The sequence below is a fragment of the Girardinichthys multiradiatus genome, chromosome 10 (assembly GCF_021462225.1).
Source record: "Girardinichthys multiradiatus isolate DD_20200921_A chromosome 10, DD_fGirMul_XY1, whole genome shotgun sequence".
Lineage (NCBI taxonomy): Eukaryota > Metazoa > Chordata > Actinopteri > Cyprinodontiformes > Goodeidae > Girardinichthys > Girardinichthys multiradiatus.
In genome coordinates, this window is record NC_061803.1 from 18,384,100 (window position 1) to 18,408,995 (window position 24,896).

General features: G+C 38.5%; 1 protein-coding gene across 2 annotated transcripts in view; it reads left to right on the plus strand.

Moving 5' to 3' along the window:
* The window catches only part of LOC124874675 (heparan sulfate glucosamine 3-O-sulfotransferase 3A1-like), a 50,104-nt gene that overhangs the window by 944 nt on the left and 24,264 nt on the right, over positions 1-24,896 (plus strand). The window lies entirely within an intron of this gene.

The following is a 24,896-nucleotide window of genomic DNA, read 5'->3' on the forward strand; positions in this document are numbered from 1 at the left end:
GTAGATAAAATCGAAGGTCCAAAATAGCCAGTGACTAATACTTAAGTATTCAATTAACTTATATCTTCCAAGCAAAACATTCTGAATACAATTAAAGCATAAATGAGAAAATTGCTCTAATTTTTGGAAAACAAATACATTAAACTTGATCAACTTATTCATTTTTCATGTCTCAACAAATTAAAATCCTCAGATTTGCAAAGAAGAATAAAGAAAATTAAGTGATTTTAAAGCACAACAACACATTGTAACAAAAAGCAACTGAAGTGAAAGTTGCAAATACCCAGACAAAGTGTATGTTATCTGCTTCCATACGAAGTTATATATGGTTATAGTTTAAAATTCCTTTTAATTATTTCCAAATTAATTGTTTTCAATTTTCATTTTTTAAATTATTAATTAACACATTAATTAACCTTAAAATGATATGGCTAATGTATACAATTTCAACAGGTCAGTATAACCCAAATTTATTTGGGTTGATGTAATTTGTTTGTAAAGCTCTAAAAATCCCAATTTAAAAATAAAACAGATGCATAAAACAGGGTTATCAATAGCACTGTGATTGTATTCCACCAGACTCTTTTATATTTATATTCATATAAGGATGTTTTTTTTTTTTTTTTTTTGTTTTAGAGTGAAAAATATCTTGTCCCTTTCAGAATTTTAGACCCCTCTGCCTTCTCAGCTTAGAAAGGTAGATTGTAATTTTTATCTGAAGGGGCATTTTACTCAGGACATATGGCTCATGTTTATGATGTTTGCACAACAGTTGCTGAGATGCTAAGCTAACATGAGCCTGGTTCCTCTTGACTTTGAGACGACTCTTTAATAATTCTTCTCATATCTTGTTTTCTTTGCAGCCTCAGTTAATCATGAGTACATGGAAAGGATTGTTCTGCTTCTGCAATAAGCACTTTGCTGTGAACGTCACAATTATTAAGTTCTTTATCCAAGTATGTTGTATTGTATACAGTTCTCTTCCCTAAAATAAGGTGTGGACTGGGTCTGGATTGATTTGCCATTTGGTCAGGATCCTGGAGAATCTTTGAGAAGAGCTGATTTATGCTGTTCTGAGTCATTAAATTGCCACAGTGATAGATAGTGTTTTTCTTGTGTCTTATTTGGTCTCCCATACATCACTGATAAAGACATGTCACAGTCCAGAAATCTTTATTTTGAATCTCAACTCTCAGAAATAGCCTAATTGCAGCTGAAATCAGCACGGCCTGTTGATTTATTGAAGCTACATTGGGCCTGGTTTTATTAGATGTTATCAAGCGCCTCATTTTGTTTCACATTCAAGGCTTGACCGCCTTTAGCTTCTTTAGTCAAACCCAGTTAAAACAAAGTTTGAAACTTGTTTTGGAAATAAGGGAATGGGGGGTGGGATCAGGTAGCTATAAGTTTAGATTAGTTATTAGATGCGATTCATATGTTCTCTGATGAGTCAAGAGATTATGTACCTGTTTTATTTTAAAACTTTTTATCAAAGCGTGGTAAGACATATGCAAGCTTTAACTATTTGTTCTATTTAACAAAATCTTCTGTTTAACTATAAACACATATTTTTTTGTGCAATTGCACCATTTAAAGGCGTCTTCCTGTAGATATCTCAAAAGCTAAATTGCTAAAAACCCAAAAATGTTCCTTAATACAGTATCTACACAAAAACCTCAAAATGTTAAATATGATCAAATCAGTTTTTAATTAGAGCAGAAATGCAACATGTACTCGTATTGCTGCTAAAAACCTTGATATTCTGACTTTATATGCATAAACCTGAACAAAAATATGAAATAAACAGTAACTGAGTAATAGTTTGGAAATATCTGTTGCACAGAACATTAAAGCTTTTTGTCATTCTTTTTTATGGAGTAACACAAGTAAAACAAAATGATATAAATTGGCTAATTAATTGGATTATGCAGATGTGGCTTGTAGCTTCCTAGCTGTAGTTTTAAAGCAGCGTCAGTTGAATAAGGTTGATGGTTGAAGCTGCTTGGTTCCGTGGCTGCCTGCGTTTTTCAGGACCAGAAATATTTACAGCTGAATTTGTCTTACTTGCAGGTAAAGTTAAATAGCAGTATGTTTTTTTTTAACGGGTGGGGGATGGGCAGCGCAGTTTTACTCTCAGCTGGGTCGCGATGACATCTCAGTGAAAGGACTTTTTAAAACCTGTGTAGATTTCCATAAAAGTTTCAATATCAAAAGCTTGTGTGCAGTTAGAAATACGACTTGTGTGAACCTTAAAGGTTAGAAGCATTAGATCACAGCTTTCATAGTTGGCTTTTGCTTTTATAGAGTCCATGTCTGATTTCACGTAAACACACATTTACTCTCCTTTAATTTTTCCATTTCCTCATGGATGAGTTTCTGTGGCTCATGTTGAATTTGTGATTGATTTCATCTGTCACTGCAGAGAATCTGTGAGTGAGTGTTGGTGTGTTCACATTTCTGCAGGCCTGTGGGGAGTAATGGCTCTTCCTCTCAGTGGCTCTCTGTCTAATGGGGCATTGCCGACATCGCGGCTCTGTTATTAAGAAGGATTAGGGCCATAATGAAAGGTTACCTGAGTGTCTCAGGAGGTATAATTCACCCTTTGATTGAGTTAACACTACGCACAGCACCGCCTAAAAGCCCAGAGACCAAACTTTTACTTTTACTTACCAACAACTCCCTTCAGAGCCCCTCTCGTCCCCCACTTTCCTCCCTCCTAAACATTTTGGCTTTCTCCCATCTCCCACTCACACACCACCCTCTTTGTGCCTCGCTGAGAGTGAACATTCTCTTTTTGCCATCACTCTTTCACACTCTTCTGTTTACCTATTCATCCATTGTGGGGTTTTATATCCATGAGGGTCCCATCTATCCCGAGGAGTTGCCAAGATTCTCTGGAATTTGGATCGCGGCTTCATGGATAGACCTCAGTGCCGGTCCACCTTAATGCTGCCCATTAAAAAAACAAAAACACCCTTGAATTAGAAAGAGGAATAAATAAGTGTTAGAAGAACATGGTCCACTCTGCAGGCGTTCCTCTTGTCAACTCTTTTCTACAACACCGAGAGTCCTCCTGTTGATGGCTGTTTTTTCCCTGCAAGATTGTGATTGAACTGTGTTCATATGGAGTTGTTGGTTTGAGGGCATACAAAGGTGTATTCTCGGGCTTCACGGGTGCTTGTTGAATCTAAAAAAATTGTCTCATTGCTTCGCTTAAATCAACAAAGTCCTTGAAAAAGTTGCTGTTGCCTTTGTGCTGCTGGACTGCAGTCATTTTAAGAGAATCTGTAGGGTTCCATTGCAGTGGGTATGGTGTGTTCATAAAACATCTTAGCAGAACTTTTTGGAACACATCGTTGTGATTAATTTTTGCAGCAGTAGTGCAGCTTCAAAGTGTGTGAATTTGAGGTTTAGTTTTCAGAATCTGGTTTGTCGGGTGTTTTTCTCTATTGCTTATAAAAATATTTTCTGACTTATTTCAAATCAAATGTGTTTTACGTCTCATATTTAAGTTATTTACAATTCTCTTATTTACTGTAATGACTGTTGTATAGCAAGATTTTATTGAGTGGTATTCACTATCTGCACTCATTTGATCTCAAGTGACTTTAAAAGTTAAACATTTGGTCTAAAATGCTTGTTTTTATTGATTCCTTCAGTGTGAAACTCTCCCCCTGTCCTTCATAGAAAATTATGGAAAATAATTTGAAATAATTGGAAAATAATTAATCACAAAACCTTTTAATCTTACAGGACAACTTTTAAACTTTCCGTGGTTTTCCAAATTTTACGGCGCTTTGACTTTTTATTGGACCCTCCATCAAAGACCCTGAAATGTAAAGCTTTCCTGATAGCTCCAGTTGTAACCTTTTTCATTTCCTGCTCTGACTTTAAACACAGCTATAGGCAGGGTTAGAGGAGTAGCTATTTTCTTGTAGCTATTTTGTTACATATGAAGATTAACAATGTTTTGAATTGTCGAATGGTTAGTTTTCTTGTCTTTGCCATTTTGAAGCGCAGCCTAGGGGTTACGGGCCTTGGTGGCCCATCATACCAAAACAGGTCATGGATTATTAAAATTTTAAAAGTAAAGCTAACATTAAAAAATGTTTTGGTTATTTTACAGGACTTTTGAGTGGTTCCCCTATTCATCGCAACTATTTTTGAATAAATGCGCTCAAATTAACAGTTGGATTTTGCTAACGTGTTTAGTGTGTGATTACACTGCTGCAATTAAAAGATAAATTTAGGGCTTTTTACCAGAAGAACTAAGAAATAGAGAGGGCGCTATATATTATACGAACTTTAAGTTCATACCCACAATTTACTTTTTGACCAAAAGCATATTTCAGATGTTGCATACAGTTTGAGTATTTCTTTACACAGGAAACAAACTAAGTACCCAGTCGGTTGGTGTTACGTTTCACCACACATTACTCCGTCTAACCACACACAACTTGTTCTTGTTCCAGCTCTTGTTGTGGAAATGGACACTCCGAGTGAACAAGCAGGTCAAGCACAAGCACTGTGAAGTAAGGCGGAGGTCCGTGCTACAAAGTAGTTACAATTATGTTTTTGGCCGACTTAGGTTACTGAACACCCAGGCTTTCATCTGTCCTTCAGACAGCTAAAAACCGCTTGGATTAGGCATCACCTGATCCCTTAGTGAGTTAATTACGCTCCATAAAACGTATATGACCACACAAAGGACAAACACAACTATATGCGGGCATGCTTAAAATATATAAAAGAAACAGGTGCGTTGGAGCTTACGTTGCTGAAAATTAGTTTTATGTGGTTTATCAGGATGAAGATTTTGTGATTTTGTTTTTCTTAATCTGTATAAAACCAGGAGAAAGTCAACAAAATCTATATGTTTATGTAGAAATTTTAAAAATCATATTGAATTCAGGTGTAGCGTTCTCGTAACAATGCAGGTATGTATATAAGAGTTCTGTAACGGTGTTTAGAAAAAAACAGTTCTTGATTATAAATGCTTTGACCGTGTTTTGTACCCAGCTCTTACTTCCCCTGCCACTTTGTGATTAGTCCAGAGAGCCAGTTTTAGATATGGATAAACTCAGAGCAAATTAAGGATTTTATTTTTACAATTGAAGATCAAAATGTAATTCTTTCAGGTAGTAAAATGACTTGAAATCCATAGGTTTTCAAAAAGTCATGTAAGTTTTTTTTTTCAGCAATTTTAACTGATTAGACAGGTTAGTTTGGCCAACTTTTTTAAAAGAAAAGAATTTAGGGTAATATTTGTTAAGTTCTGTTGGTAGAAAGCTAATTAATTAGCAACATTGTTAAATGAGTTTTCATGTGCTGGCTCTATTAACTGGGTGGCTGAGTTTAAACTCATATTTCAATTGTCGTTCTGTGAAGTTCGGCAAACTGTTGGGAAGATTGGCACAACTCCACATGGGAGCGGTTGTACATTAAAGACCTAACCTTTCTTGCGTTTGTTGTAAGACAGGAATGTTGTGCTCATTCTGTACAAAGCTTTCTGTAATTTAATCAGCTCACAAACCCCTTGGAAATTTTACAATACTTAAATCCCAGCAAGAAATTAATACCTTTTAGCATGTGTATTCGCATTGCTTGCGTTTGTGGCTGCATTGGGTTGCTTTGGCGCATAACAGACAGCGGCTGGAATTGAAGACCTTATCTATGAACATGTAGCCTTAATCTTACTACCTCCATGATATTTTTCCATTTCCATTGCTGGTATTTTTCACAAGTTTGGAAATGTGGGAATAGCATCTTTTAATTTGCAGTTTAGAACAGTTGGGTTCACCATCTTGAGATAATTTTTTCATGTCTCATCAATATATAACAAACAGTTTTTTTTAAATAAATGCTTTAGTGGTTATGAGCATATTAGGTACTGTGGACTTTATTAATCAAGTTTACCACTGTTAACTAAAATAAATCTGAGCTTTCTGGTTTTCACTGAAGGAATTACACAACAAACAACCTTTTAAATACTTTATGATTGCTATTAAAACAAAGTACAGAGGCTAGGAAATTACTGGTTGTATTTTGTATATGTAGGTTTTTCTGGGTTAAATTGGTTGACACAAATCCTTTTATTTCAGCTTCATCATTATAAAAAGATATTAACTTGGAAATAAACCAAAAATCTGGCAGCTTAAAAGAATCTGGATACTCTTTTTATATTCATCAAATGCATAAAATATTAGAATTTTCATTACTTTCAGTATATTATTGTATCAATTAACAGTATGATGCACAGATATCAGATAAAGGTTTGGGACATAATTTCCTTATTTTATTGTTGCTGCTGTTGGATTTAAAGCTACTACCCATGTCAAATGACCTGCACATTTGTTTCTTTTATGTTATGAGCCTTGGTAAAAATAATAGGAATAGATCAATGAATTAATTATTTATTTATAAAGCACTTTTCACAGATTATTACAAAGTGGTATCCAAAATGTGATATTTAGAAAATCATAAAACTCAAAATTATAGGGGATGAAAACATAAAAGCAGGCAAATAAAACTCTGAATCATAAAAACCTTAAAAGAAAAATTACAAAAACATGCATAAGAAGATGATATAAGAAAGTAATTTTGTCTGCATTAAACCTAGGCAAATGCCTGAATAAAAGGACTAAAATAAAAAGACTTTAGATTTATGTTTGTACTCAGTCTTTTGAGGGGACTAACATGTTTTGAAACTAAATGTTTTGTCAGAAGATCCAACAGATATGCTGGGATCTAACCATTCACTGCTTTATATATATGGCAATGATGAACAAAGACTATATGGCAATGAATAATATACCATTGAGACAAGCGTCATTGATTAGTTCTTAATGGGCAAACAACATAATCTATTGAAAGTGACTTTGAAAGAATTATTTAAAGAGAAGACAGGAATAAATTGGGATCTCAAATTTAAATGAGTAAAACTGGATTATTCAAGAAAATAAAGAACATAGCAACATAATGGTGCAAGGATGGTTCTAAAGTTGTTTCTGTTCAAACATGGTAAAAAAACTACTGTTGTGAAATATGACATCTGACCTGTTACCTTCAGCCAGGAAGTCTCCATTGTTTATTCTCCTGTGGTCAACTTATTAGAGCTTGGGAGATGGTCTAAGGCCTCTGAGGATCGAACCTCCAACAGGTCACAGAAAAACCTTCTTCTCAATCTTGGCTTAGATGGACAAGACTAGCAGAATTGGTCTGGGAACCACTACTTCCAACAGGTTGATGTTCTCAGTCCAGTTAGTTAACAGTTTTTAGTAGATCTTTACAGCTCTGAGGACCTAATGAACATCCTGAAAGTTTATTTCTTCTGTGGGACATTTTTAAAACCTATCTCTCTATAACGTAGTCTACATGTTTTTGTGAAAATTCGCTGATAGGGTTTCTGCTGGGTCTTAAAAAGTCCATAAATAAAATTAAAACTTCATCATCTCAGATTTAGTCCATCAGAAAGTCGTAAATTTGACCAAGTATTCCATACCAAGATTTATATTTCACTTTTTGAGTTTTAAATTTGTTTCTTTCATTGCTTCTTCTGTAAATTTTCTGAGATTAAAATTTTGGGATAAAAGCTCTGGCATTTTTCAGTTTTTCTGTGTGTGTTGTAGTTCTGGAATTAAAATGTTGTTACACTGTTACAAAACTACAAGACCCATGAGGCAGGGCAGTAAACTGTAAAAAACATTCTGCCCCAGAAACTAAACTGGTAATTGTTATAGTTTTTTTAATTATTATTAAATTCATTGTTACTTTATCCACTATCCAATTATTTGTCAGTAGAGACTGTATAGTTCACTAGGTTTTGTGTAAATACAGGGGTTTTAAAAGACTATAACAAGTCAGTTCAGTTACTGTTTGCTGTCAGTCACGGTAATAAACCCTTCTGTATGTTGTATACTGTGTAAAAAACAAGAAGACATGTAGTTAGTAATAGAGTTACTATACAGAAATAGAATCCATCTATCCATCCATCCATCCATCCATCCATCCATGCATCCATCCATCCCACTACCTATTTATTCATCCAGCAGCTTTTGCAGGTTATATTTTTAAAGCCTGGCAGGAATATCTTCCATAAATTCACAATGAACTGTATTGTATAATATAAAATTTGGCAAAAAAATACAGAGAATTTTTGGAAATTGGAGTCTGAAAGTGTATTGAACTATAAGGTAAAACAATTTTAGGAACCTTGTAGTAAGTGGTATTTTAGTGAGGTGAAAACCTCAGCAACACTTGAAATATTAGGAAACAACTTTAATAGCTGATCATTGCGTTTCAGATTGTGGCCTTCATCAGGATCTTTCAGGTAGTAGCATTTTACGAACTTTATGCAAATTTTACCCGTAACGTCTAAAAACGGTCTTTGAACATCTTAAATACAACCCTCTACCCTTCACCCATTACCTTTCTGCCAGTTTCTTCTGTTTTGATTACAGAAATTGCCTAGCAGTTTCAAAATATTCCTATAACTACCTAGTAATAGCTTGAGGTTGTTGTTTTATAGTAATGCAATATTGAAACTGAAGGTTTTGCTTTGAAGTTAAAATAAAACCTACCCAAATTACATGTTAACAGCCAAAATCTAGGTTTTGGTGCATTACTGGTTTAATGTGTTGAAATGTTCTCATGTAAAAATGAGAAATTTAAATAAAATATTGTGTTTACCGGATCTATAAATTTCGTATTGTTCTTGGTATTGCAGATTAGACTAGTGATTCAGATTTTCTGGAGCATCTGTTAGAAGAAGCAGACTTGTCCAGGGCAGGTGGAGTAGAAGATCCAGGCAGAGGTGGTGGGGGTCGTGACAGGGGTTGCTGAGGGCATGCACTCAGTGGACTGGACGTAATATGATCACCAGAAAACCTTCTGAGCATGAGTGCTGAGCTGCTTTTGGATTGTAAAAGTGATTATCGGGGGTATAATTGTACAGCCAGGACGCTCACCTCTCGTTAAAGGCATGCAGACCACAACCACAGCGCTCCAACCTGCTCATCCCGCCAACTCCTTGACCTCCACTGCTCCCCGTTGACATCTTTGCAGCTGACCCTTGGAGGCCCCATGTAGGGGAGGTAGAAAGAAGCAAGGGAAATATCTAAAGTAGTGCCTGTCATCAGCTGCCCTGTGGCATCCCGGGAATCTGGCCTCCAGCGGGTGGGTGAGGACAGGCAGCAGGTGCAGACCCCACCTGGATCTCCACTGCTCACACCTGATGCATTCACCTGGCACACTTAAAATAAGATTATTTGTTGTTCAGGCCAGTGTCCTGCTTTGGTGCAGATATTTCAGGTGTCAGGGTTCCGCACCTTTCTGAGGCTTTAATGAGCATGTGAAGAAATGTAGGGTGATTGATCAGATTCAGGAGTGTCATCCAGAGGGCTTTAGTGGACTACAGCAGCCTCTGAGCTCACAGTGCCAACAGATGGTACGCTAACACTGGGATTAGGTTACATTGTTTCTAGAATTCAGTTGTTTATTCACTTTTGGGTTTATGTGTACACAAGTCAGCAACCTGTCTGATCTGGTTGTTTTTCAGCTTAGCAGCTGTTGGTCTTTTTATGAGCTTTCAGTCCAGACTTTATGAGGTATTTATTCTGGGATTCATATTTCTAAATGAGAACTCGAGGTCAGGTTTTTTTCTTTATTGCACTTAGCTTGACTGTACAACAATACACTGCTCTGTAAAGCTATGATGGAGTGTAATCTTTTATATCATTGTGTTGTGTTTGAAGTTAATATGTGCGACCTTTTGAAAAGCAATTGTTTCACGTCTGAAGCCCAGAAAGCTATTTTCAGGCAGTATAGTGTACCTGAAGCCATCATTGTTCAAGCAACCCTCTGAATGTCATTGATGTTTATTTTTTTCTTAAATCTGTCTAAACCTGCCATTACAGCAACTCTGGCCTTAGGCTCTCTAGGGAATAGCTGAAGAAAAACAAGTTTGCAGTTTCTTTTGCCATATATATAAAGTCAGAGGTTGATGGCAGTTAAGTATTATCCTTCCTCAAGCAACCCCCAGAATTCATGCATATTAAGACTTTCAGAGGATTTGCCAGAGAGCATCAGGATTTCAGAACTGTGAGGCCAAACCATGCTTTTCGGGCACAGAGGGGCTCGGTAAATGATGCATGGATGGAGCATGTATGTTTTACGACTCTCTGTGGAGTGGATTGGCGGGGTAAGCCTATGCCTTAGCATGATGGATCTCTCTTTCCCATCTCTTAGGCTGCAGCTTTATCACAGGAAAGGGAGCTCTCCACATTTTCCACTAAAGAGGAGAACACTGAGCCACAGAAAGAGAGAACGACCCATCACTATGGAAAGCTTGGGAACCGATGAAAAGAAGGAAAACCCTCGTCTCCTGTGTCCCCATTTTGCATTCCAACTTTATGATCCGTGACAAAATTCAATGCCTTGATAAATGAAAATCGTTTAAACACTGTTTTTTATTTACTGTCATTATCGTAGTCAGTTATTAAGATTGGTATATTGACCTGAAAGGTTTAAGTGTGACAAAAAACAAAACAAAATCCGACGAAAACTAGCAAAAACATTTTCATGGCACATCACTTTTGCCAAACTTCTCAATTTAGTATGTAGTGAGATTAAACTTTAAGAGATTTAACTTTAAGTGAAAACAATGCAAAACTGTTTATGTCATAATAATATTCAATGTTTGCTGTCATTTTAGCGTTATTTGCAGCTTACTGCTTTGCTGTGTATGTAATTTCCATAGACAGAAGGAACTGACCCCTTAATCAGATGAAGTCTTTCAGCAAATCCTTCTTCATACTGGCAGAGGTTGCTGAAGGGACTCATCCTTAAAGTGCGGGAATATGAATTTCCCCACTGATGTGGGAACATTTCCATGTAAAATAATATTTAACCAGGCACTTAGAAGAGGTTCTGATGCTGGGGACGGTGTAATGAATTGTGTGGGTTAATACACCCAACAACTGAACCAAACTTAACTTCTTTCAACATTGGCATACTTGAGCTTGGACTACAAAATCACAGCTAGAAATAAATATGGTAATACATATGTATATGATACACACAATTGATTAACCGGATGTCCATAACCGTATTTAGCTATTCCAGAGCACATACTGTGACGCAACAGTTGGGTAACTAACAGATGATAGAGAAAACTAAATACGACCCTAACAGAATATAAAGATAACTCGGAAACACCTTCTGCACTCCTACAAACTCCAAGTACACAACAAAATGTATTTGAAGGCTAAAAAAGTAGATTTTGCATGATATGTCCCCGTTAATGAAAAGAAATAGTGAGAGCTATTAATCCATGAAATCACGTATTAAATTTATGATTAATCACACTAAGATCTAGCATTCATCAAGAGTTTATTGGGAGTCTGGAGAAAGTGATTTTACATACTAGTACTGAGTTCTAACACAAAAAGCTAATCTGAGGTGCAAGAACAGTGTGGAGGAATTCAAAGTCTCAAAACCTGGCCTGTTACCTTAGAGCACCACCATTAAAGACGGAATTGAGCACCTAACCGTGGTCTGAATTCAGGTTGTTGTTTAGCTCACAGAACCGACTGGAATTCTGTTTGTGGGCAGATCCCAAACACCCATCACTTGGCTTGGCTGACGATGAAAATCTCAGCACAAAATGCTGTTTTTGCCAGGTCTCTCCAGCTGGAAGGTGGTTGGTTTTGGTCCGGGTCTTTCGGATGTCTTAGTTGTTCCTCACTTTGAATTCAGATCGTAGTTGGATACAAAAGAAAATGGGAACTTGTACAGCTTTGTGTCAGGCCTAAAATATTAATAAAAACATTTATCACAGCTTAATTTTCTGATTGATCAGGCCTGTCTTAGTAAATCTTCCTGGATTCAGCTCTCTATTTAGATGCACAAGTTTCTGGGAGAGAATTTGTCTCGAGGAGAGACACGCAAACGCAATGTAATGTTATACAGCCAATAATAAATTGGACTACTATTAGTTTTCAAAAATACTTTCTTACCACTGGACACAGACCAAATTATGTCAATACTCTAGTACCTTGTACGCAAAACTATATACCCTGGTCTGGTTTCACCTTTGATTATTTTAAACATGTTATCATTCAATTGAATAGAATGACTGGTACATGTTCAAGGTTTAACCCATTTATTAATTGTAAGTTACAGTAACACATTAATTATTTCAAATCTTTCAGAATGTTTACATTTGCAAAGTAAGAGAAACTTTGACATATATTAAAAGGCATTCATACCAAACCTCTGTTGATCACAACTCTTATGGAGGCCAGGAAATAATTCATAATTAGTGAAGTGGAGAAAAGCAGTTAAAGTAGGGGAAAGGTAAAATCACATACAGGGGTTGGACAATGAAACTGAAACACCTGGTTTTAGACCGCAATCATTTATTAGTATGGTGTAGGGCCTCCTTTTATGGCCAATACAGCGTCAATTCATCTTGGGAATGACATATACAAGTCCTGCACAGTGGTCAGAGGGATTTTAAGCCATTCTTCTTGCAGGATAGTGGACAGGTCACTACGTGATACTGGTGGAGGAAACGTTTCCTGACTGGCTCCTCCAAAACAACCCAAAGTGACTCAATAATATTTAGATCTGGTGACTGTGCAGGCCATGGGAGATGTTCAACTTCACTTTCATGTTCATCAAACCAATCTTTCACCAGTCTTGCTGTGTGTATTGGTTCATTGTCATCCTGATACACGGCACCGCCTTCAGGATACAATGTTTGAACCATTGGATGCACATGGTCCTCAAGAATGGTTCGGTAGTCCTTGGCAGTGACGCGCCCATCTAGCACAAGTATTGGGCCAAGGGAATGCCATGATATGGCAGCCCAAACCATCACTGATCCACCCCCATGCTTCACTCTGGGCATGCAACAGTCTGGGTGGTACGCTTCTTTGGGGCTTCTCCACACCGTAACTCTCCCGGATGTGGGGAAAACAGTAAAGGTGGACTCATCAGAGAACAATACATATCTCACATTGTCCACAGCCCAAGATTTGCGCTCCTTGCACCATTGAAACTGACGTTTGGCATTGGCATGAGTGACCAAAGGTATGGCTATAGCAGCCCGGCCGTGTATATTGACCCTGTGGAGCTCCCGACGGACAGTTCTGGTGGAAACAGGAGAGTTGATGTGCACATTTAATTCTGCCATGATTTGGGCAGCTGTGGTTTTATGTTTTTTGGATACAATCCGGGTTATCACCCGAACATCCCTTTCAGACAGCTTCCTCTTGCATCCACAGTTAATCCTGTTGGATGTGGTTCGTCCTTCTTGGTGGTATGTTGACATTATCCTGGAAACCGTGGCTCTTGATACATCACAAAGACTTGCTGTCTTGGTCACAGATGCGCCAGCAAGACGTGCACCAACAATTTGTCCTCTTTTGAACTCTGCTATGTCACCCATAATGTTGTGTGCATTTCAATATTTTGAGCAAAACTGTGCTCTGACCCTGCTAATTGAACCTTCACACTCTGCTCTTACTGGTGCAATATGCAATCAATGAAGACTGGCTACCAGGCTGGTCCAATTTAGCCATGAAACCTCCCACACTAAAATGACAGGTGTTTCAGTTTCATTGTCCAACCCCTGTATGTTTGTGTGCACTACAGGTATTAAAAGTTCTTGTTAAATGAATAGCATTTTGTGGAATTGCTACTCAGAGAAGTTCCTCTCTCCAGCTCTTGATGTGTGTTCAGTGAGCAGAAAAGCCTTTTCTAGTGTTTTTCATGAGCTTATTGGCTTACATGGATTTGTTTTTCCTCTCGTGTCTGTACTTAAAGGCATGGACACTGTCACATTCACAGTGTACATTATCTACAGCTGCCTGTGTGGTGATACGATGGCAGCGAACAACGCTTTGAGTCTGCTCCATTGGTTGCTCCGGCTGTGCCAGAGGCTTTGGCAGAGTCCAACAAGCAGACATGGGCAAAGGCTATGGCAGACGGCACCTCAGGCCCAACCTTGGTTTGACTGCCCAACCTCCATTTACTTTCAGCACACTGCAGCAGAGCTGGAGGTGTGTGTGTGTGTGGCTCTCCGAGTCAATTTGAGGGGATTGGCACTTTTTTGGCTCTACCACCAAAGGGACCAACATCCTTTCTTTCAGATGTTATTTTCGAGCTTTCAGCACCTCTATATCCAGCATATTCTGCATATTCCAGCTACATGATGAACAAAGACTAACAGTGGTGATGAGTGAAATAAAACATGCTGAAGATTAGGGTTTGGCATTAGTAAAGACCACAACAAGAAATCCTTGCACAATTTTTAAAATATCTAATAATGAAGGTGGTGAATGGAGGGAGAACGACAGAGTGTCATTTAATCTACTGTGAGAGCAAACTATTCAAACAGAAGCACCACAGATCTGTTACATGTGCGGTTTGAAAAAGCTACCTGAGTCTTCAAGTAGAAATCCAGCTGTTTAAACAAAGTGTTTTGTGTTTTACATGTGAGTAGTAGCATTTTTATAAAAGAGTAATTTAATGCATGAAATAAGATGTCGCATAACAAATTATTAAATAATATCATATATACACAAATAAAATCTATCACACGAACAGGTTTTGTGTTTATTATTTTCTAGACCTCGGGTCAAATTAAGATTTTAAAAATACTGCTTTATTATTTCAGGTTTTTAACGTTCTACTCATCTCAAGAAAAAAAAAAATGCACGGAGACTCTCCTAACTACCTCCAAACGTCAGGCTGCTTGACTAAGGGGAGAAATCTGTTAGAAATTAAGTTTGCCACCCTGAACCCGCTCGTTGATAGATGGAGTGCAATGGCACAAGCTCGGCCTTCTTTACATAAAGATGGAAAAGGGTGATAAAGGGGCCGCGTAACAGCAGAGCCTGTGATTGATGATCCAACAGGGGAGTGCAGTGAAGCCACACAGTAATTCAATTAATCTTTACCTGAACACTAGTAATTGCTACTGTAAATAGGTCTGACTGTATATTAGACAGGAAGGAGATTGCTGTCAGAGGAGCATGTCCAACTAATAGCAGAAGGAAGAAACATGCATGAAACTTTGCTTTTTTTATTATCATTCTATAGGCTAAAATTAGGTTTTGCATGCAAATGAAACAATTGGGAAACATATTTCCTCATTTGCAAAGAACAATTGGAAGATGAGGATATAACATCTGTAAGAATTACACTGCAGTGCATTTTTTAAATAAAATTATATGATTTTCTCTTAACTAAATGGTTCCTGTAAGCAATATTACCTTTCATTTTGTGAAATATCATTGTTTGCTTCGTGCTAAGAATCAAGAAGACTATCACCATACTCATTAACATTGCCACACACTTCAAACCTTTTTTACCATAACACCACAGACTTTAATGTATTATACTGCAATTTTATGTTATAAACTAACAGAGGAGCACATATTGCAATGGATACATTGTTTTCACTTGTTTACCAAAAAAACCCTGAAAGGTGTCTTCCGATACCCCTAACCAAATTCCATCCATCCATTATCTTCCGCTTGTTCCGGGGTTGGGTCACGGGGGGATCAGCTTGAGTAAGAAAGCCCAGACATCTCTTTCCATGGCCACCTTTCCCAGCTGTTCTGGGAGAAGCCCAAGGCGTTTTCAAGCCAGGTGAGCGACCAAGTCTCTCCAGCTTGTTCTCTGCCTTTTTCTGGGTCTCCACCCAGTTGGACATGCCCGGAACACCTCCCTAGGGAGGTGACGGGTGACAGCTGAAATTCTCAGCCTCTTTCTAAGGGAAAGGCAGCTACTTTTGTGATTCTGATTCTGATATTATTTAATATTTTATTAAATAATAATTTGGTCTGTTAAATGTTGTCCGGTGAATACCAGCCCAATATGGCGGTGGTATTTGGACAATAGAGAAAAGGGTGAAACTACCTCTGGCATTACTGAACCGCAAAACTCTGCACACACATGGAATAAATTCACACAATTTCTTAAAATATCAGAACAAAATTAATTCAACTCAAAGTCAAACATATTTCAATTAACGAACTCTTTATTATACTACAACAATTTAACAAAATCTACCAAGCAAAATGAATGAATACAAAATACAAATGAACTACAGGGGTTGGACAATGAAACTGAAACACCTGGTTTTAGACCACAATAATTTATTAGTATGGTGTAGGGTGTCCTTTTGCGGCCAGTACAGCGTCAATACATCTTGGGAATGAAATATACAAGTGCTGCACAGTGGTCAGAGGGATTTTAAGCCATTCTTCTTGCAGGATAGTGGCCAGGTCACTACGTGATACTGGTGGAGGAAAACGTTTCCTGACTCGCTCCTCCAAAACACCCCAAAGTGGCTCAATATTATTTAGATCTGGTGACTGTGCAGTCCATGGGAGATGTTCAACTTCACTTTCATGGTCATCAAACCAATCTTTCACCAGTCTTGCTGTGTGTATTGGTGCATTGTCATCCTGATACACGGCACTGCCTTCAGGATACAATGTTTGAACCATTGGATGCACATGGTCCTCAAGAATGGTACGGTAGTCCTTGGCAGTGATGCGCCCATCTAGCACAAGTATTGGGCCAAGGGAATGCCATGATATGGCAGCCCAAACCATCACTGATCCACCCCCATGCTTCACTCTGGGCATGCAACAGTCTGGGTGGTACGCTTCTTTGGGGCTTCTCCACACCATAACTCTCCCGGATGTGGGGAAAACAGTAAAGGTGGACTCATCAGAGAACAATACATATTTCACATTGTCCACAACTCAAGATTTGCGCTCCTCGCACCATTGAAACCGACGTTTGGCATTGGCATGAGTCACCAACGGTTTGGCTATAGCAGCCCGGCCGTGTATATTGACTCTGTGGAGCTCCCGACGGACAGTTCTGGTGGAAACAGGAGAGTTGAGGTGCACATTAAATTCTGCCGTGATTTGGGCAGCTGTGGTTTTATGTTTTTTGGATACAATCCAGGTTAGCACCCAAACATCCCTTTGAGGCAGCTTCCTCTTGCGTCCACAGTTAATCCTGTTAGATGTGGTTCGTCCTTCTTGGTGGTATGCTGACATTACCCTGGATACTGTGGAATGATTTGCTGAATTAAAACAACCATCTGGATAATTAACTCTCAATGGTGTTTAATTAGCTGTCCTTATTTAGTGAAATAATATTCACGGAAATATCTGGAATGGCAACGCTAGCCGTATGTGGTTTCAGCTAACAAGTAAAACCTATAGCTTCCTTAAAGTAAAACTTGTACCTTTTTTTTAATACCATTAATACAAGGATTCAAATGCTTAAGCATTGACAGCACTTCATGGCTGCTCTGTGTTTAAAACTGCTATGAATCAGAAAAAGGCGGACCCAAGATTCAGCCAGACACAGTACGGAAAGTTTAAAAGGTTTATTCAGCCACAGGAAAACGTCACACATGTAACACTCCTTGCAGCTTCCAGGAATCACTGAGGCAGAAAGAGGGATTAGTGACTTGTAGTAACTCCAGATTTTGCAGGGATCAGAAAAGTCACCAACCTGCTTTTGTCTTGAGTGGAACTTGAAACCCAGAGGGGAAACCTCAGTGGGCGGCAGGCGGTGATCTCCACAGCACAGGTAAGAAGTGACTCCAGGCTGAATAATCCGAGGGCTAGGCTGGCTCAATAATCCAAGGACAGAAACAGGGTCAACGATCGGAACAAGAGGCGTCAGGCAAGGGGCAAGCAGAGGTATAAACCAGATGCAGGAAACGAGGTCGACAACCAAAATCCATATAGTCCAACAGGGAGCAGGCAGAGGCATAAATCCAAAAGGCAAGGCGAGGTCAAGAACAATGATCAGACAGGAAGGAACGCTGGATCACTACTCACACAATGGTGTTCAAAAAATCTGGCACCGTCTGCTTGTCAGAGTCAGTATATATCAGGGAAGACACAGGTGCTTGGCATGCCACAGATTGCACTACACTGCAGCAGCCACCAGGTGCATCTAATCTGCTGATTGCAGCCAGGGAGACAGGGTAGAGCAGAAGGGCCAGAATCATAACAAAAACCACCCTTTCAGTAAAGTTATCTTAACTTTATAGCACAACACAGAACAAATGACTAGCCTCAGGCTGAAATGTCTGTTCACATTAGCTGGGCAGACAGCCTACTAGTACTTGAGATACTTCCCCCACAAACAAGAAAAATCATCATAAAATTATAGCATTTGGATTATTTCATTCTAAACTAAGTTTATCTGCCCAAACACCACCTTTTGCGTGAACTGTTCTGAAGAAAGCATGTCCTACGAAGACAAGTTGAGGAGTGAAGTTGTCCGGTCGGACCGTACAGAGACTGTTGCAGCTAGTGTTGCAATGGCCGCAATGTGGGGGATAGCTCCTGCTACCTGGACGCGCACGCAAGAAGGTGTGCGATGCTGGTGGCTTCTACGCTGTCCTCTTGCAGGCAGGGGGGAACCGCTTCACTTGTTATTGTTAGAGACAGGGTCTCTGCTGGGAACTTTCTGTAGGCCTCAGAAAGGAAAGTCAAGCCAGGCATGTACTTTTTATTAATGCTAGAGTGTTTTAAGCTGTTTAACCACCTCGGTGACTGCAGCCTGGGTGATGAAAGAGTCCAACTCTGACTCTTTGCTTCCACCAAGGAAGGTGTGACTGGAGGATTGAAGAGATCCTCGAAGTACTCCTTCCGCTGCCCAATAATATCCCCAGTTGAGGTCAGCAGCTCCCGAACCCCACTGTAAAAAGTGTTGGCGAAGCACTGCTTCCCTTTTCTGAGGCGCCGGATGGTTTGCCTGAATCACTTCGAGGCCCACTGGTGCCTCAGGAAAGGTAGTCCTTCTCCACGGCCTCAACAAACTCCTCCCAGGCCCGAGTTTTTGCCTCTCCCCCCCCCCCCCCCCCCCCCCCCCCCCTCCTACCCCTAAAATCACGAAGTCTCAAGGTCAAAACTAGAAGCCAGCCTTTTTTCCAAACCTGTTCACAACAACACTCCAACATATAAACATGAACGTAATAAGATTATTCTACTTAAATTTTAACCCTAAGTTTATTCCACAGTTTAACAACATCTTCTTACAAGAGCATACAAAGGCATCCCGGCCCCATTTTCCTTCAGAATAAACGAACTACGGTAGAAAAACCGTGTGGCTCTGTACCAAGCTGCAGCGCCTACTTCTGCAATACCATCTAAACTCCCTTGCACCGCCCCTCCTACCCCTAAAATCACAAAGTCTCGAGGTCAAAACTAGAAGCCAGCCTTTTCTCCAAACCTGTTCACAACACTCCAACATATAAACATGAACGTAATAAAATTATTCTACTTAAATTTTAACCCTAAATTTATTATTAAATTACTATTTAGACAAAATAAGGTTTAACAGCAAAATAAACACTATATATAAACTTACTTAACTTGGCTCCCACACACCATATAAATCAACTTTACTGTAAAATCCATTTTTGTTACCCTATTTTCTTGTACTATTTTGCCAGACATATGTCTGCTCTCCAGTTTGGGTCCCTTTTTTCTCTTAAAATTCATTCCTGGAACTAGATTCAGCAGCTGTAGTGTCAGCTTTGAGATCCAAAGCGAGGAATTTGTAATTATTAGTATGTGTTTCTTGTTTATGCATAACTGCTGTCATTTATCTCTGTGCATCTAGCTGGTTTTGTCTCAGCCATGGTCAGTGGGAACTGCTGGTGTGACAACACTGTGGGACCATGTGGGGCTTGACATGAGGTCGAAACAATTTAGGCATCAAATTTGTGTGGGCTCTGGGGTTATTATGTAATTATGTTGTCAAGCTGATTGCTTACTTTGACATCTTTGCCGTACTAAGACATCCTCTCCTGCAATCAAAACATCAATAAGGAGGAGGAAGCCACCATCATAGACAGATGCACAAGATAAAGGATTCAAAGTCCTTCCAATAAGTAGCTAGCCACGCTCTATCCATTGCAGCTTCTGCACCTCATCAAATAGGCTTGCATTAATTATTTATTCAACCAATTAGCTGAGCTGTATTATTCACCCAGAAGATGTGATCACATCCATTAATTTTGCTGTCAACTCATTCCTGCTTCCCGGTGGAGACATTTGGCTTACCACCAACATATTGTGCCAAACTGTACTACCATTTTTTTGTCTTTCACGACAGTCTGGGAAACCACTGGCTGTAATGACTATATCTCAAAGGGAAGTGACCAACAATTATTTGCTTCCGATGTACCCAGAGGATGATAGCAGTCATCCGGGCCAAAGCTTCCTGTTTAGGTCACCTATCTTTTTAAAACATACATACAGTGCATTCGGGGGCGGGGGGCAATTATGCTTTACTCAACTTGACTCAACATTCAACAACTGACACCTCACAACGATTGGTCATTGAGCACAAGATTACATGGTTTAGTATAAGATTTTTACAGTATAAATAACTGACAGTTATTTATACCTTGAATTATACATACTGCCGTGGTTTCACTTTATGGTTAGAAAGATAATTAAACAAAATGTATAAATGATGTAATTACTATTGTTACATCATTTTAAACTGCAAATATTATATTGATTATTAACGTGATGATCATATGTAATAGTTATTTGTTATTTCAATTTGTAAACATACACGAATCAGTGTGTTGATAATCTGTTAAAATTATTTTCATTCTACCAAATGTTTGTTTCTGATAGGTGATGAGACGATTACTTTAAAGTGTTAATAAAACAATGTATAATAAGTATCAGCTCAAAAAGTAATCATCAGTTTTTATTCACATTTGATCCAACGAATTGCATGTCGAAGATTATAATTACCTTTTTTAGTAATCACCGGAAAAATCTTTATTGGTATTACTACATTCAAACCCTTCTTATAATTGCTGAGCAGCTATTTGCATGTTGCTACTGGTATTTTGATTCTTTGGTGATGAGCTCTTTGAGTATGAAAGGCCTCCTCTATAGCACCCTTAACTTTAGCTCCCTCTACAGATTCTCTATCAGGTTTAAGTCAGGACATGACTTCCAGTCAGAGGAAACATTTTGGTTATACTAGAAGGTTACCTTAAACCGAAATCTGTCAGTGATATAAACAATTTTGGCCTGAACCGGATAGGGTAGCACTATGACATTTGTTAAAATTTTGTTAAATGCATATCTGTGCCTATTTGTGTGATTCATGATGAATTTAGTTGGAATGTGAAGATGAACTGATTCCTGCAGGTTCAGGGACATGTGTGTGTCTCAGACATGAGTGCATTGGTGGAGCAGCCATGATCTGTGGTGGAGCAGCATGATCTGCAGCTGGGAAACTTTTGATGAACTCGCCTGCGCAAATCCTAAGACTGCGCTTCCTCCGCAGAGGGCCAGCAGATGGATTTCCACCGCCTGACAACATCCTCAGTCCGGCCATGGACTGAGAAAGAAATAAACACATCCCTGTGGCCTTGTTTTCCTTTTCTGAGCCATGGAACAGACCATAATTCCCACACCTTACAATAGTTTTACAATAAATTCCAAAAAATAACAAATGTGCCAGCAGTAAAATGAATCCGAATGAATTCATTCGTTATCCTTTATCTGGAGCTATGTGGTCTTTGCTGTAATCTTTGTTGAATGAGAAAAAACTTCCAACAATTACTTAAAGTGAACTAATTTCCTTGAACATATATCATCCAAACTAACAACTAGTCAAAAATGAAATATTAATGCTTATCACTGTGATCCTTTATACTTAGCGGATGTAAATTAGTTTTTCCCACAGCTCTATAAATAAACAAATGTTTATCACTGGGATTTATGGGGCCTCAAAACGCTGAACAAAACCTTTTCCTGTTTTTCCTGTGTTTACAGCACAGACAGGCAGGCCCTCTGCACATTTGATAAAAAGCGATTTATTTTCGTTTGCTTATCGGGCTAATTGATGTCCCCCCAGGCCTCCCTGGTGGCAGTAATTTAATTACACAAACAATTTAGAGAAGTTTGATTACCACAAATGAGAGTGCAACAACCCCACTAGTTTACATGTTGGCCTACACATCAGGAGTCACAGCTTTTTCACATTGACTAAACTTTCATTCTGCTGTGAAGATGATAAAAAAACTGGAAAAAAGGCTGAGCTTGTTACTCTGGTAATACACAATGAAGTACATTGGAAAAAATTGACATAATGTCATGTTTTCATCACTTTACTATAACCTAATGTGCATTTAACTCCCATTTTTTACCTAGACTCAGTGGCTATTTTTGACATTAAAGTTATTACATCATGATATTTTCCATTCAGCCCAGCAGCAGTGAATATTATTGTTCACCACCCAGTTTTTTTTTTTGTTTTTTTTTTTTGCTCCTGTGTTTGTTTTATTGTCTTTGTTTTACCCAACATGCTTTAAAGCAGGGGTGTAAAGCCAGCAGGAGAGATTTTACCCTCATCCACAGAGCTGATTGCTTTCTGGCTGTCAACTGCCAGTACGCAAATCCAGCGCTTCATGTAGCCCTCTTCAATGCATGTTTCTACTGGGAAAAAATTGGGAGAGAGCTTTTAAATCTTTAAATTACACGAATGCAGAGATAGTTTTTACTAACAACCAGACCATATGCATGCATGGTCTTTGCAACATTTTAGGAAGACTTGCTCAGAAAGTAAAACCACATTTGCTCTTTGGAACAATATTAGTAATGCCTGCAATTTATTTTCTAGGTTTACATTTGAATTGCAGCATTCTAATGGAAATGCAAATGTGATTGAAAGTATCTCATAATAGCCTCTATTCCACTGTCATGAATATGAATGGCATTAATATGCAATTCGTTTTGGTTTGCTGCTGCTGTGTGTACATGTGAATAATCATGCACATTTAACCCCTTCCCATTATTGACTTTATGCTGTATTTATTTCTTTTCTAATTGTGCTTTAGACTGGCCGTATTACTTTACGCACAGCCTTTATCTGTATTTTATGCACATCTGTCATTCAAGGATGGAGGATTTTGACTCAGTAACAGTGCAAACATGAAGCCATTATCCCTCTGCGGAGCACTCTCTCAATGTTAATGTGTTTTGAGGACGATTACATCAGTGTGAAATATTGAAAAATAACCTACTGATTGATAACATGAATCATCAGGGCTGTGTCTCCACCCCCTTGAACACCTCATTTACCATCTCTGTGGATAATATTCTAGGGTACAGCCTACAAGCAATCACCTGCTCACACAAGCTGGGGTTATGGTGCTGGCTTTGTAATCGGGTGGGCCTTGGTGAGAATTAGACCATTTGTTATTGACTATTACAGGAAAACAGCTGCATGGGCTTTACCTCGGTAATTCTGCATAAATACATCACAAGGTTATTGGTAAAAAAATGGAAAGCAACACTCCTACTGGAGACAACCGTTAATCTGTATCTGTTCATGTGTAAAAGGCTTTCAGCCACTTTATCATCAACATGGCAGGTAAAATATTAAAATGATGCACTTTTAATCCCTTATCTCATAAATGTATGTATAGCATTACTGGCCTGTCTTTTGTTCCTACTTTTCACTTAAAATAATTGACACGGTACTGAAGGTAAACTGATGCTATGTTGCTGTCGACATTATCAGTGTTAAACGTTATGTTGCAATGTTTAATGTTTTGGCCAATACAAGAATCAGAATGATTTATTAAGTGATTAACTTCTTTGCAAATAAGTGTTTAATTATTTGTTTGAAAACAATTTAACAGGTTTATTGAGTCTGGTGTGGTGAATGAGAGATGTAGACTTTACATTTGTTGCCATTTCTTGTGTATTTATAAGGTTTGGATCAAAACTTTTAACAATTGCTGCTCTAGATATTTTTTCAGCACTAGAGGGTTTTATTTTTTGATAGTAGGTAGAAAGGAAAGAGGGGTAAAGAGAGTGGGAGACATTCGGCAAATGTCGCCGGGTCCAGGACTCAAACCCGGGACGGCCGCTTCAAGGACTATAGCCTCTATATGTGGTCGCACGCTTAACCCCTACACCACCAGCGTCGGGCTGCAATTGCTGCCCTTTAATGGTTGAAATGTCCCTGCATTACTTTTTCTGCCTTCTACTTCTGTCTGCAGTGAAACGTCTGAGACGCTTGATGGTCGATCGAATAACTGAAAAACAGTTTTTTAATTGTGTGGTCATCGAACACAGTTTTAATGGGGATTTCACTTTAAAACAGTTAGGCTAGATATATATGATGGTAATCATTAAGCCAGTAATTGTTTCGTCCCTACAAAATAAAAGCTAGTTCAGGCAGCTGAAGGATGAGGAGGAACATTAAATAGAATATGCACCATGCATGATCCCACAATCTCTTGGCAGATTGTCAAAACACTTTAATCTTTCACAATCTAATATCTTTATATCATCCACTCCTCGCTAAAGGTAAATTGTGGTTCAGCAGATTATAGTTACCTCCTTTTTGTTGTGCTAGCATTGCTTACTGGATTGAATGGGTTCCTGCATTGTAACTGGCAAAGATGAGTGGTAACACATATATTCTCATTAGGTATGTTAGAAAACTAGGGTGACGTGTGAAAGCTGACCATATTTCGAGTCACTATACTGAGGATTAGAATAATGGGATTAATATTATAATAAATGTATGAAATTTTAAAGGAAGAAAGAATTTACTTGAACTCTTTGAACATTACAGATCTTATTTAATCTCTATTTAGCACTTAAAGTCACATTCCATTTTAAGTGAGATAAACATCCCTACAGTAGATCCATTGTCCAAACTCCAGAAGTAAGGTTCTGCCTTGTAATTATGTTCTATTTCTAAAGCCATTCGTCTTTCCTCACAGAGAGCTGACAGGTTAAAACATTAGCACGTTGTCAGCGGCTCCTCAGATGCCACACTTCTCCATTGCACTT